The 18,598-nt window shown below is 36.3% G+C and overlaps 1 pseudogene; it reads right to left on the reverse strand.

Annotated features, from left to right (window-relative positions):
* Window positions 1-24: 24 nt before the first annotated feature.
* LOC132282048 (metal transporter Nramp3.2-like) lies at window positions 25-8,350 on the reverse strand (annotated as a pseudogene).
* Between the last annotated feature and the right edge of the window lie 10,248 nt (window positions 8,351-18,598).

The following is an 18,598-nucleotide window of genomic DNA, read 5'->3' on the forward strand; positions in this document are numbered from 1 at the left end:
ATATATATAGAGAGAGAAAGAGTGCAGGAACTTGTCACATTGTATTGCCCAAATCAAGTTGGAACATTGCCAAATTTACTACAATATTGTTCTCTACAGCAAACACACAAGTTTTTAACAATTACACATGCATACATTGCTTTGTACTTTTTGCAGGGCATTAGAAGTATGTCTATGTAGCTGCCTGCTCAGTTCTTCCTTTATGGTACTTCATATACAATTCAAAGTGATGATTGTTATCACAAAGATTCTACTTCTTTTCATTTCTTATGGCACAGAAAAAACTACTATAAGCCACTGCTTCAGACTATTATACGTATCTAACCTCCTGAATCAGCATAAATTTAAGGATATCCCTTTTCAAAAATAATCATTAGCTGTACCAAGACGATTTAACATCCAACAGCAAAAAGTACTGCATCATTCCAATACTGAGTCTGACCGTGGACCTGGATAATAATTATTCAATTCCCCGACTTCGTTAGTCTCTTGGTTGGTAAAAGACCAACCCAGTTAGAGAAGGTAATGCCCCATGAAACAAGGTATATTATAAACACAACATATGCAGCTGTAAAAGTGGATATCACCGAGCTAAACAACACTCCACTTCCTTCAGAAGAGAAAAATTGCAGCAAAAGATACCCGTTGATTACAATCACCAGGGCAGCCATGAGCCACGAAGCCATCTATGAGCAAAGAGCAAGAAAAAGAATGTGAATTCATAGCCACTTATCTTCATTTACTAACTAAATTAAAAGTAAGACAGTCAAAGCAATATGCAAAGCTTACAATATAAAACATGGATTTGACTTTTTCTTTGTGCTTTATGGAAGTCATAAATTGCAAGAGCAAAACAAAGAATATGGCATCATTTATCAAGGAACAATTTGGTAACAAGATCTTACTCCTGTGACGTAACAATGGCAACTAAAGGATTAAAAATACAAGCATGAACACCGGAAGAAGATCACCATATTTCTTTTGAACACAGTATCAGCACGTTTTCACCGTGATTTATAGCAACAATTAAAATGTGGCTATGACAGTCACTTTGGTAAAGCTCATCAATTTCTGTTCTTCAACGTCATTAAGGACAACTCTAAATGAAAAGAGCTTGGGGTATTTACCGAACCAAGAAAAAATCAACAATTGAAGAGCCTGACATCAATTATCAGGCACATATTCACTTTTAGACAAGTAGTAGCACTCTGATTCACTATAAATGGAATTATTATGGAATAGGAGGGACAAACAAACATATGTTTATCACTAACAATGTCTTTCCCACAAATATATGATACAAGTCATTGACGGACACAAAGAATTTCTTAGTGGAAAGGGGGGCACAACTCAAACAATGTTACCACTCAATGCAAACGGGAAGCGAAACACATGCACGCAAAAAACATATCGACTTCGTTTGAATATTTGTGTTTTTTCAAATTATGTAGATATCAACATTGTCATGGAACTTTCAAAATGAATTGAACTGGTAGTTATAAGCACAATGGATTCCATCAAAACATCATTTCCTCTATTCACGAATTATAAAAATCAAATTCAACAATTTCCAAAGGTAACAAGTATATAATACCACAATGATGTCAACGACTCGAGGCTAAATACGATAGCATATTCATATGTAAATAGCAGATAAAACATGTTGATTGATTGAGTTCTATCAGAAGCACTCAAAATTTCGATTTCAGTTAATGATTGTAATTACAGTACTTTTGATTGTACAAATTAAGTAGCAAAAGACACTGGGGGTCGCCAGATCTGTGGAAAACTATGAATTGCAATTTAAGTAATTGTACAATCAAGTTGTAAAAGAAATGGCCCAATTGGTCATCAAAGACTTATGGGCAAGATGCAGAAAAGGCAAAAGGAGAAAAAAATGTACCTTGAGTACAGGGCCAATTTTAAAAACACCCATGATCTCCTCCTTGGACACCAAACAAAGAAGAGGAATAAGTGCAAAGGGTATTTGAATTGACTGAAACACGTTAAGCCATTCATTCATAACATCTAACGTGTCCTCAGAGGTATCAAAAACAAGAGCTACTATCATAGTTGGGACAATAGCGCAGCGTCTCGTTATCAATGCCCTAAGCCATTTTTTCAACCGCAAGTTTAGAAAACCTCCCATGATAAACTGCCCAGCATAAGTGCCCGTGATGGTGCTACTTTGGCCAGCAGCTAATAACCCAATACCCCAAATATATAGAATCAGGATCAATCCTTTCCCATACTTCTCCTGAAGATACTGCCCTGCATTTAGTAGGCCAATGCTTATTGGCTACATTAGTACCATAAAATGCTTTTGCAAAGACAGTTGTAACGAATAGATTAATTATAAAAGAAAATATAATGGCGATGGTGGACTTTATGGAGTAGTAATTGATGGCTTCCTGGACTCGGACAATCTTGCCACGGTTGATCTGTCTTGACTGCACGAGTGCAGAATACAAGAAAACATTATGAGGCATAATAATGCAACCCACAACTCCCACAGCCTGATGAATTGTTTTTGAGCTAAGTTTTGGAATCAAAAGACCTACAACAGAGTCCAATTTGGCAGCACTTTAGATTCAGAGAAACTAATAGTATTTAAATACAAAAAATGGAAGTGCCAGATATGGTGTAAAAATCGACTACATCAGGAGAAAGAAATTCTCACCAAGGAGAAGTTCTACGCCATTGGGCTTTGTTTCACCAAACATCCATGCAAATGACAGTGCCATGGTTGCAATGAGGACAGCGAAAACCGCTTCTAAATTTCTCACACCATAATTCTCAAGAAGAACTGTTACAAGACATGAACAACAAAGAGAAGTAAATAATGTGGTTATTTTGTCACTTCGTCACTGTTTGTTCTCAAGAACTAATTGGAAAAGGAAAAACAGTAAATTCGAGGACGAGTTGTTCTAAAGTTGGGGGGAGTGATGTATGCACATGTTTTGGTGTAGTTCGTCTAGCTCGTACCCATTTCCAACAGTTGGAAATGACTGATTAATATTCATTAACTTTGCCTTGTGCTCTGTGTCAAACTTTTAGCCAAATTTTATAGTTTAGGTCCAAAAATCGTGAATTTTTTTAGTGTTGTAGGAATACTGTTGAATTTTTTAGATTTTTGTTGGAGGTCGAAATGGATTTAGAATTTTCTAATTTTTGGTAGTTATCTTATTTTAGTGATTAGGTTTTATCTCCTATTTCGTGATTTTTAGAGACAATATCAAACTGGACTGTTTTTTAAAATTTCTTTACACATCTATTCATGTTATTGTAAGAACATATTACACATTCATTGTCATAATAAGATTTCAGTTTTCCATCTAACCTGAGCTTGACTTTTGCTTTGGCATAATTCTCTATTAGCCTTGGCTTCGTCATTTTTTTCCATTCAATCAAATGAAGGATTTAGAACTTTAGATATTCATTCCTCCAATAGAAGAATAGTTAAACAAATTGAGCTGCATGAAGAAAACCTAATATTGCATCACAAAATCCCACAAACACCAATAGAATTAACCAGAAACAACAATCCATAGTGTTGTTGGTTTCCTTGATGGAGTCGCCACAACCAACAAAGCTTGAAAGTTGTGTGTGAATTTAAGAGGTGGCCAAGTTTTACATTTATAGAAAGCCACTACTACCTTTCTCTATATAAAATATAGATAGGGCGAGTAGGGATCGTCCCAAGGGATTTAATGGTGTATCGAATTGTGAAACTATGATAATTAGGGTTAGTAGGTCGAATGATCACACAATTGTTGATTGATTGGTTGATTATACTAAATGAGCTAAACTATAATAAAGCAATGCAATAAGATAAAGAGTAAGTAAGAAGGAAAGGTCTTGGGGTGTAGAGATCACCACCAAACAATACTATTCCAAACCATAATCAAGTGACTAATGAGGGAAATGAATGTGTTGCAACAATGTTGTGTGTGTAAAAGACATTCAATTGGTAACGGTGACTCATGATAAGCGCCGAATATTGTATATTCAAGCGCCCTAAATTGCATTAGTTAAGTCCATCGTTTGATTATTTAAGTAGATTATCTTCATTTGTGTGTATGTATATATTTTCAGGTCCATTTGCCAAAAAAGGAGCAAAATCAAGGCTTTGTGGAGTTTTGGCCATCAAAAGGCACAATTCTGAATTTCTGGCAGTAGTGGAGTCAGGACTTTGCTTGCCATTTTGACCTTGCAAACTCGAGAAATGAACTTCCATTATAAAATGGCATATTTAGAGCTCTGAATCAGCTTTCCAAATCTTCAAGAGGTTTGTCATTCGGAGCTTGGAGCAGAGAGTTATGGCCTTGTTACCAGAGGTGCGCAGAACTGCCTGACAGCAATGAAATTCTGCCTTGATCTTCATTTTCGACCAACCATCCTTGAGAATTGGATCTCCACCAAAACATGAAGTTTTTAGAGCTCTGAATTAGCTGTCCAAATCTTCAAACGGTTCATAATTCGGAGCTCAGAGCAGAGAGTTATGGCCTTGTTACCAGAGGTGCGCAGAACTGCCTGGCAGCACTGAAGTACTGCCTTTCTCCCCATTTTCGACCAACCAAACTTGAGATTTGGGTCTTCATCAAAACATGAAGTTTTTAAAGCTCTGAATCAGCTCTCCAAATCTTTAAACGGTTCGTCATTCAGAGTTCGGAACACAAAGTTATGTCCATTTCATCAAAGTAGGTCTGGGCGGAGCAAGTGAAGCATGGAGCTTTTTACACTAAATTCGAGTGCTCGAGGCCCTATTTCGAGCACTCGAAATTTAAGCAGTTTGCTCCACGAGACAGCCCACTTGTGCTCTGAAATTTCCAATTTTGGATGGCCCTCTTTTATGAGGTGGTTGGGGATGTTTTTGGAGGAGAGAGAGAGCTTAGTTTGGTGGTAGATAAGAGGGATAAGAGCCACACATATCATTAAACTTGATTCTACAAGATTAGAGGAGAGAGAAGAGAGCAAGAGGGAGAGTTCTTCAAGCTTCAAGGAGGAAGCTCGAAAATGGAGGGGAAAGCCTTGCTTCTTCCTTCATCTAGGGCCACCATGGGTAACTAAACCTCCTCTAGGAAGGTGATGAAGTTCCATTTTGTAAGCTTTGCTTTGTTTTGATTTATATTTGGGGGTTAATATATGTATGTAATCCTTCCATGAACTAGAGCTCTTCATTTGATGTAATGAATTTTAATACCTATACATAATCATCTTGAGTTAAATATCTTGTCTTAGATGGTTTTTCTCCTATGATTATATTGCTACATTTTCATGGTGACAATGGAATGGAGTTTATGGAAGTGTTGTTAATGACATGATATTTAGGAGATTTGATAATCTATTGCTTAGGATCTTCCTTTGATAGATTATTCTTAGATTCTATGTCATGTGCTTCTACTATGTGATTAAGGGCTTGATAACTCTATGCTTAGTGAGTATGTCTAAGGTTACAACCTAGTTTAGGTAACCAAAACATGCAATGCTTTGATAGGTTATTCTTACCTATTGATTTCATAAATTTCTTGAAGGGAATGTAATAATTTGTGTTGTTGCATCCCATGGTTATACATATATGTTATTCCCCTAAGTAAATCATATCCTAGCATACTTATTGATGGTTGTGGAGTCTCTTCCCTAGTCTCTTCTTTATTGTTTATTTCATCCTAAATTCCTTGCAAATTAGTGTTTTATGCACTTTGAATTCCTAATTTAAGTGACAACAAACAAAACCTTTATGAACACCCCCTCATCATTCTAGAAAGATTCTAGACACTAAGGTTGCCGTAAGACTAGCGCAGTCCCAGTGGTTCGACTTACCCGACCAATAGCCCTATTTTACAATGATTCGTGCTATTGCGAAGGTTGATGTATAATTGACCGACCGATCAACTCAACAAGTGCAAATTGTCTCAATCAACATGTGTGAGGCCACAATACATCTATTGGTAGAGGAATATATTGTCTAAACATCATGTGAAGATAACAAAATAACAATTCAAGTCATTGAACCTTTCATTAAGCTCATAGTCCAAGCAATCCATAATGATGACTTAGTTAAACATGCATTATCTAAACATCATGTGAGAGGTACAAAATATCTATTGGGAGAGGAATAAATTGTCTAAACACATGTGAAAGATACAACATATCATAACTAGTCATTAATCCTCCATTAAGCTCAAAATTCCATTACACCACAATATTAGAGCATATGCTTCTTGCATTCAAAAGCATGGAACATCAAAGAACAAGTATGAATTGTTTCCCCAAATAACACTACACTACTTAAAAGAGAAGCACAATCCATCAAGGAATAAGTATGAACCATCTAGAGACATAACAAGAGCATTACATTAAGAACTTCATATTTTGGCAATCTCAAGATTAAAGGCATTAATACACATAGACATGCATCAATAACATTAAATCTAGAGGTAAGCATCTACTCTAGCATACATAGACATATAGATAGAGAAAATGATCAATTAGAAGCATTAATCCATAGAACTCAATGAATAATCAAGATCTTCATAAGTTCAAGAATCAAAATATGCATTACAACACAAATCCCTCAAAATTACACAAGATTAGGTAAAGAAAGCATGTTTGGGGCTAACTCTAGCCCCAAGAGGATGTCTAGCCACTCATGATGATAAAGCTCCAACCCTCAAGGGCTAAATCCATAGTGAAAATCTGCTCCTTGATGATGAAGGTCTCCTCCAAAGGTTGCTCTAGCTTCCTCTCCAAGAATAGCCTCCAAGATGATTTTCAATGTGTGACAAGAACCTCTCGAGAGCTCTCCAAAAAGTGTATCATATTCCATATATAGGTAGGTCAAATACACCCTATGATGAGCTGTGGTCGTGCAAGACATATTCTCCAATGATTGGATGAAGGACGGAATAAATGAGCTGGACTTTAACTTTTTCTCGCTGGAGGAAGTTCGATCGATCGAACCTTAACTTGGATCAATCGAAGATGGGTTCGATCGATCGAACTGCATCTTGGATCGATCGAAGTGGTCTGACTCCTCCGGATAAGGACAAGGCTGAGATATTTCGAAGATATTTATGGGGAAAAGGACAAAAGTGGTTGGTAGGCGTACAGCTGTGGATAAGATCAATCATTTGAATAGGACAAAATAGGGTTCGATTGATCGAAGGTGATGTTCGATCGATCGAACTTGGAATTTTAGCAAAGGCCAAGGTTGGATCTATCGAGAAGTACTGTGATCGATCATAGATGTTTGATCGATCGAACTCTAAGTTGGATCAATCGAACTTTTCAGCTGCACAACTTTGATTCCTTTTTGCTCATTTCTTTCTCCACTTTGCTCCCTCCTTCGGTTTATCTCAGGATTGCTTCAATTAAGCTCTTATTTGGCTGAGTTAACTCAATTTTGGGATTAGTGCCTGAAAATATAAATAACACGTAATAAGTCTAAAACGGCAAAGTAAGATAGATAAATGTACCAGAATGCTTAAGCTTAACGGGTTTAAATGCGCACTTTTCGGTGCTCATCACATAGATACATACATATATATATATATATACACACACACACAAATGCATACGCATGTATTTAAATCTATAATTTTCGAATTAGTGTGATATGAGACTATGAGTGAGATTCCCACACCAATCAGAAGCGGTTATAACAACACCAGCCCAAAGAGGCAAAACCCTATTACTGAGAATCTTAAGAGCAATAGCACTTCCAATGACTTCCTGAATATCGGCGCCAATCAGAGCCATCTCGGCCATCACCCACGACACCAAGCTCGCCCATTTAGGGTATTCCTTTCGGCATAGCTCGGCCAAGTGGTGCCCAGTGGCGACTCCGACCTGAGCCGCCGGAGTCAACTCATTATGACTTTTTCACACACACCGTGCACCGCTTCCTTATATAGGTGTTCAGTCTCACCTTCCTATCCTTAACACACCTTACTTCTCTATTATGGGTAAGTGTCAAGCTAACTCCTTGTCTTGTTTCAATTGAATTTGAAACCTTTCGCATCCTCCATATAGTCATCAATGTCGGAGCAACGGCTAATTATTGCGAAAGATAACCCTAAAAAAAAAAATTTGCACTTTTTTATAAAGTGTAGAAACTTTGGTTTCTCCTCCAAGTGTAACACCAGCAACTCCTCCAAATGACACCCTCGTAAAATAATGTCTTGATTACGAATAGACTGCTAAAGATTTTTTTAGCCCACTATTCTCTCTCAGCGTCATTCTAATAAGTACCTACCAGTACAAAATCCTCCGTCTGAACCATAGTGGAATTACAGTGATCTTTACCTACCACAACCTCACGAATTCCCAAGACACTAACAACCACCATTATTATAGCGTTGTAAAAACGAATCCCCACCTAGCATTGAGCATATCAAACTAATCCTTTTTTATTATTGGTCTCATTTTGATAGTTTAACTATCCCATCCTAACTAGCATACCATATTGATGCATACCCAAATCCATTAGATTGGCTAGAAGTTTGTATTTCTACCCAATCCTATGACCATACTATCACAAATCCTAGCGTACATAGCGCTATTATCCATGTCATCAACATAATAGTTGGTTGATCATGTACTTGTGTCCCCAACCACTCCATACTCCCAATCCGGACAAATTAACAAAAATGAAATACGTAACAACAAAACGAAACACAAAATATCAAAATGCAACACAGAATAACAAAATCAAACACATAGATACACACAATGCAACAAAACAACCAAAATATAATTCCCAATTAAAACATCCTCCATTCCAGAGAAGAAAACCTCCTTTGAACTCAAGTTCTCAAAAGTTCATACCATAGTTTCGTTGGTAATTATCCAATCTTGAAACTTCTCCATTAACCGTAGTTTAATTGCACAATCGTTTGCTTAAACAAATATCCAAAAGCTTAACCCTCATCCTCCTAATATGCGGAATATAAACTGTCTATCGTGGCTTTACAAACCAACTTAGAATATCACAACCTAATCCTCATACTCTCCGGAATGTGCTATAAAATCACATCTTTATTCTGGTAAGAACTCCATCCGATTCCCAAACTCCTAAAGGGTACTTTTCAATTGACTCTTTGAGAGACGACATGAAAATTCATCCATATATAAATTGGTTCACACCAACTCTACTAGTATCATGCACTGTATTGCTGGTGAACGAGAGCACCCTCGTGCGATCTTTCATCTTCAAGCTTCAATATCCCCTTTCTTGGAGACGCTGATATCTCCTCCCTTAGGATCCTCTTCAGAATCCTACTCTTCATTTGTCTCCTTTTTAAGATCATCCGAAGTTATGTTAGCCCCGACATGCGGTGACCTAACACCTACACTTTGATCCGTTCATGGCGTATACTTTCTAATTAATGCCAACCTTGGAACTAAACTTTTGATCCTAAGTTCTGCTTCTGGCAAAGAACTCGACAACCTACTCATTTACTCCTTTGGGTCTATATCGCTTTCGCCTTGAACCCCATCCTCCTCCTAGTGTCAACCATTTATGGAATATAATTGACATCAACTTCTCCGAACGAACCGTAAAGAGAGTACAACGAATCCTAATATGGCTCTAAGTTTTAAGAGACGCAACGCGGAAGTCCTATAACGAAAAACACTCCTAAGGACACTAGAACCTAGAGTGCTCTGATACCAACTGTGATACCCCCGGATTTCCGGATGCGGGTTGGCCAAGTCCACACCCGACTATCCGAGGATATAAAAACAATTAGCGATAATCGAACACAGAATACAATTAAGGAAACAGGAATAAATAAAAATTTGCTGAAAAGAAACTAAAATGATAAACCAAATACTGAAACCTCAGAATAAAATTAAATTAATAAAGAATTATTCTGATACATCCAAATTCTCCATTTCTAATACAACTCGGGAATCCCTCTGGTGGACCCCTAATAAAAATCATCACTGAGAAATGAACCACCGAAAAAGAATCCAATGCTAAACCATACAGGAACCGCTTACGACGTCGGAAGAATGAGAAGACGTCTCTGCTCAGCACGAACAAGCTCTAAGACTTAGAACCGTCCGTTACCTGAAAAATAATAATGGGTCAGGCCCACGAACAAGTTCTATCCTAACTACAATCCAAACAGAGACCCGATACGCAGATACATCCTAGACATCTCAATCATATCTATATAGTCCGTAATAGATAAATATATATCCACACTACAGGACTCTCACTAACTATGCTGAGGGTCTCAACCTGAATAGAAGGTAACATGCAATACGCACCTGAGTGGGCATGACTACCTAAGCCTAACAGGGTATACCTCAACTAACATAGCTAGCTACGCATCCTACTGCATATACGCACCCTAACCGTCGACTATGAGACTCAAGCTTAAATCGCGGTACCATAATTTATATATATAAATTCCCATCCAAACCAATGTAGTGCCGCTCAACTGATTCGTTGCCATGACATGACATAAAATTAGGATTTAAATGTTTTAATTAAATCCCTACTCCAATTATATATATAAGTTCCTTCCAAATACAATGTTGTGCCGGTCAATGGTTCATTGGTCAAGACACAACATATAATCATGATTTAAACGTTTTAGTTAAAACCCTATCCATCCTAACGCAAAAATATAAACAACTATCCAATATGTCGTTCAACTGTTTTAGTTGACAGGACATGAAACCATGTAGGATTTAACTATTTTAGTTAATCCATTCCGTATGTATGTATGGGTTGGAATTAGTGTTTTGATCTAATCCATCCCTCCGTATGTCACCGTCCCATACCGGTATATACCATGCATATGATCCGTAAATGATGCATCATTATAAGTAGTACATCAAATAAAGTCCACATTATCCATATAGTTGACAAACACAGAATTTAAACAAGTCATCAACTAAATATCCAGAATCCATCCATGTAATTAAACGAGACAAAGTTTACTAATTCGTCGTGTTATAATCCAGCATCCATCCATGTAATTAAACGAGACAAAGTTTACTAATTCGTCGTGTTATAATCCAGCATCCATCCAGGTAATTGACAGAAAATATATTTAATTCTTCAATTAATTCCAAGCCAACGTCCAATTGAAGTCCAAACTCTAATCCAAATAATTGCAGTGTAATGCTTAAAATTACCGCAACTAAAGTTACAAGCTTAAATCCATGCATTGCATAAAAGTATTTAGTATTTCAACAATTAACATTCAGGATATACATAGATCACACTTGTTAATTAAATGATCATAGCATGCCACCAGAAAAAAGATTTTTAAATATAAATATACTCCGTTAAATTACTGAAATTAAACTAGGCAATTAAATCCGTTCCTTCCATTAACAGCCTGCACCGCTGCACTTTCCCTCTTACTGTTAAATCCAATAGTATTAAGACTATAATTTATTATGTGAGGCTCTAATATAACATGATAATATTGTTTGGAATCCATGTTCCAACCCTTTTTAATTCCTAGACATAGTTTGCACAATTAAATCCTTCCGGTCCGTTAAGTCCTTAAACAGCCTGCGACTTACTTTAGATTTTCCTACTGTTTAAAACATTAGCATAAAAACAAATTAATGCATCTTAGGGCTTTAATACTCCATGAATTAATGTTTAAAAATCATCACAGTAGCCCAGACATTGTTCAAAAACCCACAGTTGGACCAAACAAGGCGCAACTGCTTCAGTGTACGCACAAAAAGAAAGAGCCTGCTCCCAAAACAAGTGGAGCAGGCTCCACTTTGCCTAAAGCCGGCTCTCCCACAAGGGGGAGCCGGCTCTCCTTGCCTAGAGCCGGCTCTTTCCATGGGAGAGCCGGCTCTCTCCCCTTTGAGAGCCCCAGTTTGTTCCCTCTTCGTTTCCGACAATCTGCCTCGTCTCCGGCCCTTTCCTACCCCTCTGTTCTTCCTTAAAACTTGTCCTCACTGTCTAATATATATACAATGTTAATCCCCAATCCTTAATTTACCACAGTACAAGTTAATATAGTGATATAACACAACGACCAATTTAATGCTTTGAAACAAACAACGAAGAACAGAGTTGCAAGAATTAATTTCAGACAATATGCACATATACAGATGATCTAATAAACTTATTCCAAGCATGTAAGATTCAATTAAAATTTAAATACAATCCTAGAGATCATTAAAGGATGCACAAAACACAGGCAAAGGGAGAGAGACAGAATAGAACTTGCCTTTACAGTTTTGGATTCAAAACTCTGTTGCCGTCGTTCTAAGTTTTTCCGGCGATCCCATTCACTGTTAAATCTCCTATTGCTCCATCTTCCCTTCTCCTACGTCTGTCCTGTAAGCCACGGCCAAACCCTCACCAAAGTAGCTCTGTTTGTTTCTCACGACCCCTCTCTGTTCCTCTCTGTTGTTCTCTCAATACTCTGAACGTAAATAAGGTCTGTGATTGCTAAAACCCTAAGGTGACATACTGCTCTATATATATATAGACTTCATTGAAACCCTATTCCCTATAGGATTAAAAACAGAGCCCTAATCTAAATACTAGTCCGCCCATAAACAGAGCCTACGTTTAAAATCTATGTCGGCTACACTTAGGTGACATCTAAAAACTCACTTAACTTAATTACAATAATTTAAACCCAATAATGAAATTAACGCAACCAATACCAATAATCACCAATAAATCCATTCAGTCAAATAATAATATCATTAATGCAAATAATTCAAATAATTACAAATAGGTCCAACAATTCAAATAATAAAATAAAAATCCAATTAATTTAAATATCACAATTACCAATTAAACCAAGGAAAATAAAACAACTAACAAATCAATTTAATGTATAACTATTTAAATTCACCCAACACTTAATTTAATTCAGAAAAGCCTAACCATATAAATACCAAAAACAAATAAAATAAATAATGAAAACAATAAAAGGAATATTAAAATTTCAATTATAACCCTTTTAAAACTAGGGGTCTTACAGTAGCTTAAGGTGATTCCTGACTATCACTTATGGCATAGACGTTAGGTAGTATGATCCTTTTGAATTGTTTCATGTTAATGTAATAACCTTGTAAAAAGTTAGGTCGATGCATGCTCATTCCTTACGAGTAACTTGTTTACTCACCCCAAAGTTATCGGGTTGTTTTCAGGTACGGATGCCTTGGTTTGGGATGCACAACATCCCTAGGTTGTTTCGGTGGATCGAAGTTCTTTTAAGTGTATTCATGTTCACATCCAAGTGTTAGCATGTTTGATTTTTACTTTTACAGTTGTAATGCATAGTTAGGTCAAAAATATCATTTTTGCCTTGAAACTTGTAATATGTGCCTAAGCTCACTTTTTGACACTTATTTCATGTATATGATATGTGGCTAAGGGCCAAACTTCATTTGAAATTCATGTATATCCAAAAATGTTGAAATTTGTCTTTAATGTGAATAATATGAAAAAACTAGGGTTTAATATGTCATTTTTGTACTGAAGTGTGCATTGAGCATGAAATTCATTCTTTGGCATTCATTTACCATGTATGAGGTGTGGCCAAGGGCCAAACACTATTTTGTTTTAGGTTTTACATTCTTGTTTCATATATTGCATTTTTGGGCTAAAATAGGAAAATTCGAGCCTTTAAGGGTTCATTTCAAAATCGGGTGGTGCAAAGTGTGTACTATCACTTCCACTAGGATTCATTTAATATGAATGAAGTGTGGCCAAGGGCCAAACAGTCTTTTGATAGCGTTAAAGCCCGGTTCATGCATTGTTTGTCTTTAAAGGGCAAATTTTCCGCATTTGATGTTTGATATGTCATATTTTGCATCGGCGGTATTTTTAAGCCATGGATCATTGTCGCACATCCTAATAGGTAAGTTACGTCTGTATGCATGATCATTTTCGGCAGCAAATCCCTTTCCTTGGTGATTTGACCCTCCTATGGGCTCATTTTGCACTATTCATGCCAAAAACTATGCATAGGGGCATTTTGGGGTTTTCACATGAAAAATAAAGTTTTCTTTTGGCATGGTTGGCTATAAAACATGATTTTTTTTTTTTGGGGCCCGGGGGGGTTATTCTTTGAGTTTTTTTTTTTCAAAAAGGCCCTCCTCAAAATCACCTTTCAAGTTCTAATATCAGTTTTGGCTTGTTAGTGGACAAGCGCCTGTCCATGGGGAACGAGCACTTGTCCATGGGGAACGAGCACTCGTGCATGGGGCAGTGGGCACAGCAAATTAGTGCCTAACTACGAGCGCTTGACCATCCTTCCGTGTGTGTGCACGCGTCTTGTTTCAGCACTGCTTCTCCGACTTCAAATTGTTATATCTCATTCGTTTTAACTCTAAATTAGTTCATTCTTGATTCTAAACTGACCGCGTCGAAATAAGCTTTCCAATGGCACCAATTACAGCTTCAGATTCCATTTGTAACTCAAGATATTCAAGTTTTAGTGAGGTAGTGTCAGTTTTTGGTTCGAACCGAAATGGGGTTTTCCTTCCTTCGACTTCAAGACTTGATATCTTTGCCATCTGGACTCCAAATCAAGTGATTCTTAAGTCTATATTTGTTATTTTTTTGTTGTCTTTCAAATGGTGTGCACGGTGGCACCCATTTCAGTTTAGAATGACCATTTTGCCCTTGTCCATTCCTTGGAGGGTTTTGAAACCCTAACTCCGGTCTTGCTTCCGCTGAGTCACGGGACTCCTTAGAAGGTCGTTCTTGTGTCTTAGGGATAACGTATATCTCTATGGACTTGTTCATGTTTAGTTTTCGCATTTTGGATCCATTTCGGGTCATCACAGGACACATTGGGTTTGTAAAAATCTAGGGTCGTCACATAATCCAATGTGGGAATGTACTGAGCCATCGCTCCGATAACAATCACGTCGAGATATTTAGTCTTTGGCCAAATTCTGGTGATAATGCCCTCCCAATTCTAAACACCACATTCTTTGGCAATGAAATGAGAAAGTTCTAGTTTGGGTTTGAGGAGATTTGACATGCATTCCCGGAGTGAAGGGTCAATGATTTTAAGGTTTAGAGTACCTGTAGAGATGTTGTGGACGAGTTGTTTGTAATTGAGTTGAAAGAAGTGGATAGCTCGGAGTAGGCCGGAGGCAAAGACTGCAACAAGCCGAAGGACTTCGTGGTGGGAGAGGAGGCCGCAGAGCATCTAAGTGTACATGTTTTGGAAAGAGTCAGGACATAGAATGGCCTTATTAGGACTCGTATAGACCATATAAGGGTCATGGCCGAGTCTTGAAATGGTCACTTTTTGTATTAACTGGTCAGCACCAGTCGTGCAAGTAGCCCACCCACTGAGTAGGAATCGCCGGATGTAATACCCCCTAATTTCGGAACACGAGTTGATCAAGTCCGCGCACAAAATTAAGGGATATCAAAACAATTAAAGTATTTAAACAAGCATGGATTACAAAAAATGAAATAAAGAATAAAATAAAACGCTGAAGAAAACTAATTAATAGTAAATCCATTGATAACTTCCAAATGATTACAACTCGGGAATCCTGTAACTCAAGGACCCCTTAACTAAAAAACCATTATCCAGAAATTTATTATTAAATACTAACATCAAATGAAATAATAATATCCTACTTTTAAGTAAACTGAAAGAATAGATAAGTACTCCAGCTGCGGATCCTCAACCTTAAGACTTGAACTTCTAATAACCTGAAAAAAAAATCTTGGGTTAAACCCTACAAGCAAGCTCTCTCTACCAAGCCTCTGAAAACCAATAAACAAATCATTTTTACCAAAACCATCCCTAATAAAGCTTTAACTTTAATATACGATGCTACAAATATATATAAATACTTATATATATAGTAATCCTATCTGTTAATAAGATCATTAAATTGTTAAAACCACTCACCAATGATTAATTATTAGTCATACCTAGACCAATCCACCATTTATAATTTCCTCATAAAGTATCCTAAACAGTAATTTAGTTATTTAAATAATAAATTACAATTTAAGGAAAAATCCAATAAATCTAAAACCCAGTGATACTTTTGATTGTTTAAATTACATATCCAAAATTTAAGCTTTGACAAATCATTCATGTCTCCACCACTATTATTTTATTAACATATATAACCTGTAAGTGCTGGATTATTCTAGTCATAATCCAACCTATACTAACCATAACCTTGATGGCATTTTAATCATCTAAACACATAGCAATTTATTTATGTACTGGTAAATCAACCATGCCATTTATATTATATACTAGCAATTCAACCATGCTTCCTTAAGTATATTTACTTATACAATTAATTAGCAATTCAACCATACTTCCCATATATGAAATTTATTCATAACTAATAAGGCAATATATTAAAACCTTTGGCAACTCATCCATGCCTACAATTCAACCATGTACTAACTTTAAACTTAACTATAAGTTTAATTATTCAGAGACTTCACATGCATATTATAAGCATGCCCTTAATTTAATAACCGAATATCTAGTACGATGTTAAATCAACCATATAACCGTATATATATAAACCATTGTATATATATATACACACACACACACACACATACCTCATTCAACAATAAATTATTAATTAATTGTTTTATTTACATAAATCCTACTACATATTTTAGTAACACTTAACGGCTCTCCAATAACCTAAGAATATCTTCACTGAGGGTCGATTCCAACCCTATTAAGCTTAAAATCAAATCTGGAAATTAATCGGACCCCGCAAAAGCTTTCCAGGACTCCAAACTCCTCTTCACGCACCGCCAAACGCGCCTAGACCTGCTGCACGCGCCGCCCCTAGCTGCCACATGTCATCACGCGCCCTCACGCGCTCTCACGCGCTGCACACGCGCCTGATGACCCTCTGATGACGTGGCGTCTTCTGGTTGGCTGGTATTCTAAGTTTTGATGTGTTTCACCGTACTAGATAATTCCTACGTTGACTAGACCTAATCTAAGGTCCAGATGCATGAGCGCACCAATCCTCCATGTGCCGCGATGCATTGGATCAATCCATCATTTTATGGTCCTGATTTAAGGCGCATAGCAACCCTGTGGACCTTGCTGCACCGAATCCACACCCTTTGTGGATGCGCGGTTTTGCGCAATAAAGCACCAGCCTCCAGTTAAGTTAAAACCCAAAAAAAACATATACAAACAGGACATAATAGTGTACGTAATTTAATAAAAAATTCTAAAAAAAAAATCTGAATCATATAAAAATATTTAGAAAATTTCAGAAGAACAAATACTTACAAATTAATACTTTAGGGCTAAGATTAACTTATCTAATAATTTAATCATCCATTCAATACACTTAAACTTACTAAACATAATTAATTCCAACTTAAATAATTTAAAAAAAATAAAATAAAATAAAATAAAATTTGAAACATTAACAATAACAGTACATATGTATACACATGATTCATCTACATATATATGTGAAGAATTAATGTGCTCCTAAGAATCCGCTTAATAATTTATTTTAAAACCACTAAATAAATTAAAACTATGATTTTGATAATTAAGGTGAAAGGGTTACGAGTCTTAAGAGGAAATTTAGAAAGAACTTGCCTGTCTCTTCCAAATCCGGTCTCATCCTTCTCTGATTCGGCCTCCTCTTCGTTAGCCCTTCTTTTTCTTCTCTCTCTGACTCTCTTATTTTTCTAACGTGAAAACTCCAAACCCTAAAGTCTTATGTGTACATATAAGCACATTAAAAATCTAAATCCTTTTCCATTATGACTACCATATAACAGAAATAATACTTATATTTTAAATAATATATATACACACGTATATTTTTATTTAAATATGTATATTACCTTCCACATATGATCATTAATTAAATAAATTAATAATCATGTGGAGGGGTATATATGTCAATATATATATATATATATATATATATATATATATATAATTATGCAAAGATAATTATTAAATATCTTCATAACCATGGACCTTTAATAATTAACCCAACAAGGCTTCCTTCAAGCCCAATACTACATCCGTTGGTCCAACTTCTCTTAAACCCAATCTAAATAATTCAAATAAATAAAATAATTAAATAAATAATACACACAAGCTTAAATGCACACAAATCAAATAAACAATTCACAAATCAAACAACATATCAATTCAACCAACATAATTACGAACTATATTTATTAAAACAAGACAATTAATTTACACACTTAATTAAATAAAACAACTCATTTAAAATAATAAAAAAACCAATCAATCACAATTAAAACAAACAAATCAATTGAAAATAAAATAATTGTAATTAATTCCTATTAATAAATCCTTTAAAATGTCGGGGTATTACACCGGAGGTGTCTCGATCTCGGAGTTTTGGGTCAGTATTTCGGCTGACACCTTCTCTTGCACCACATCAGTATTTTTGGTCATCTTTTCGAAGAATTGAAGAGCTTTAGAGTCTTTCTCGCAGGCCCGAGGCCAACCCGGGACGAAACACCAGAGTCTACGGCCATGATAGTATCAGAAGTTCAATTAGTTGTAAGAGAAGAAGCTAATTGAGTGAAAAATCACGAAATTTTTGGTGCTGGGTGATGAAGGGA

This window comes from Cornus florida, unplaced genomic scaffold, assembly GCF_030987335.1.
Source record: "Cornus florida cultivar Cherokee Brave unplaced genomic scaffold, ASM3098733v1 CherokeeBrave_3.0.0_Hap2_Chr11, whole genome shotgun sequence".
NCBI lineage: Eukaryota > Viridiplantae > Streptophyta > Magnoliopsida > Cornales > Cornaceae > Cornus > Cornus florida.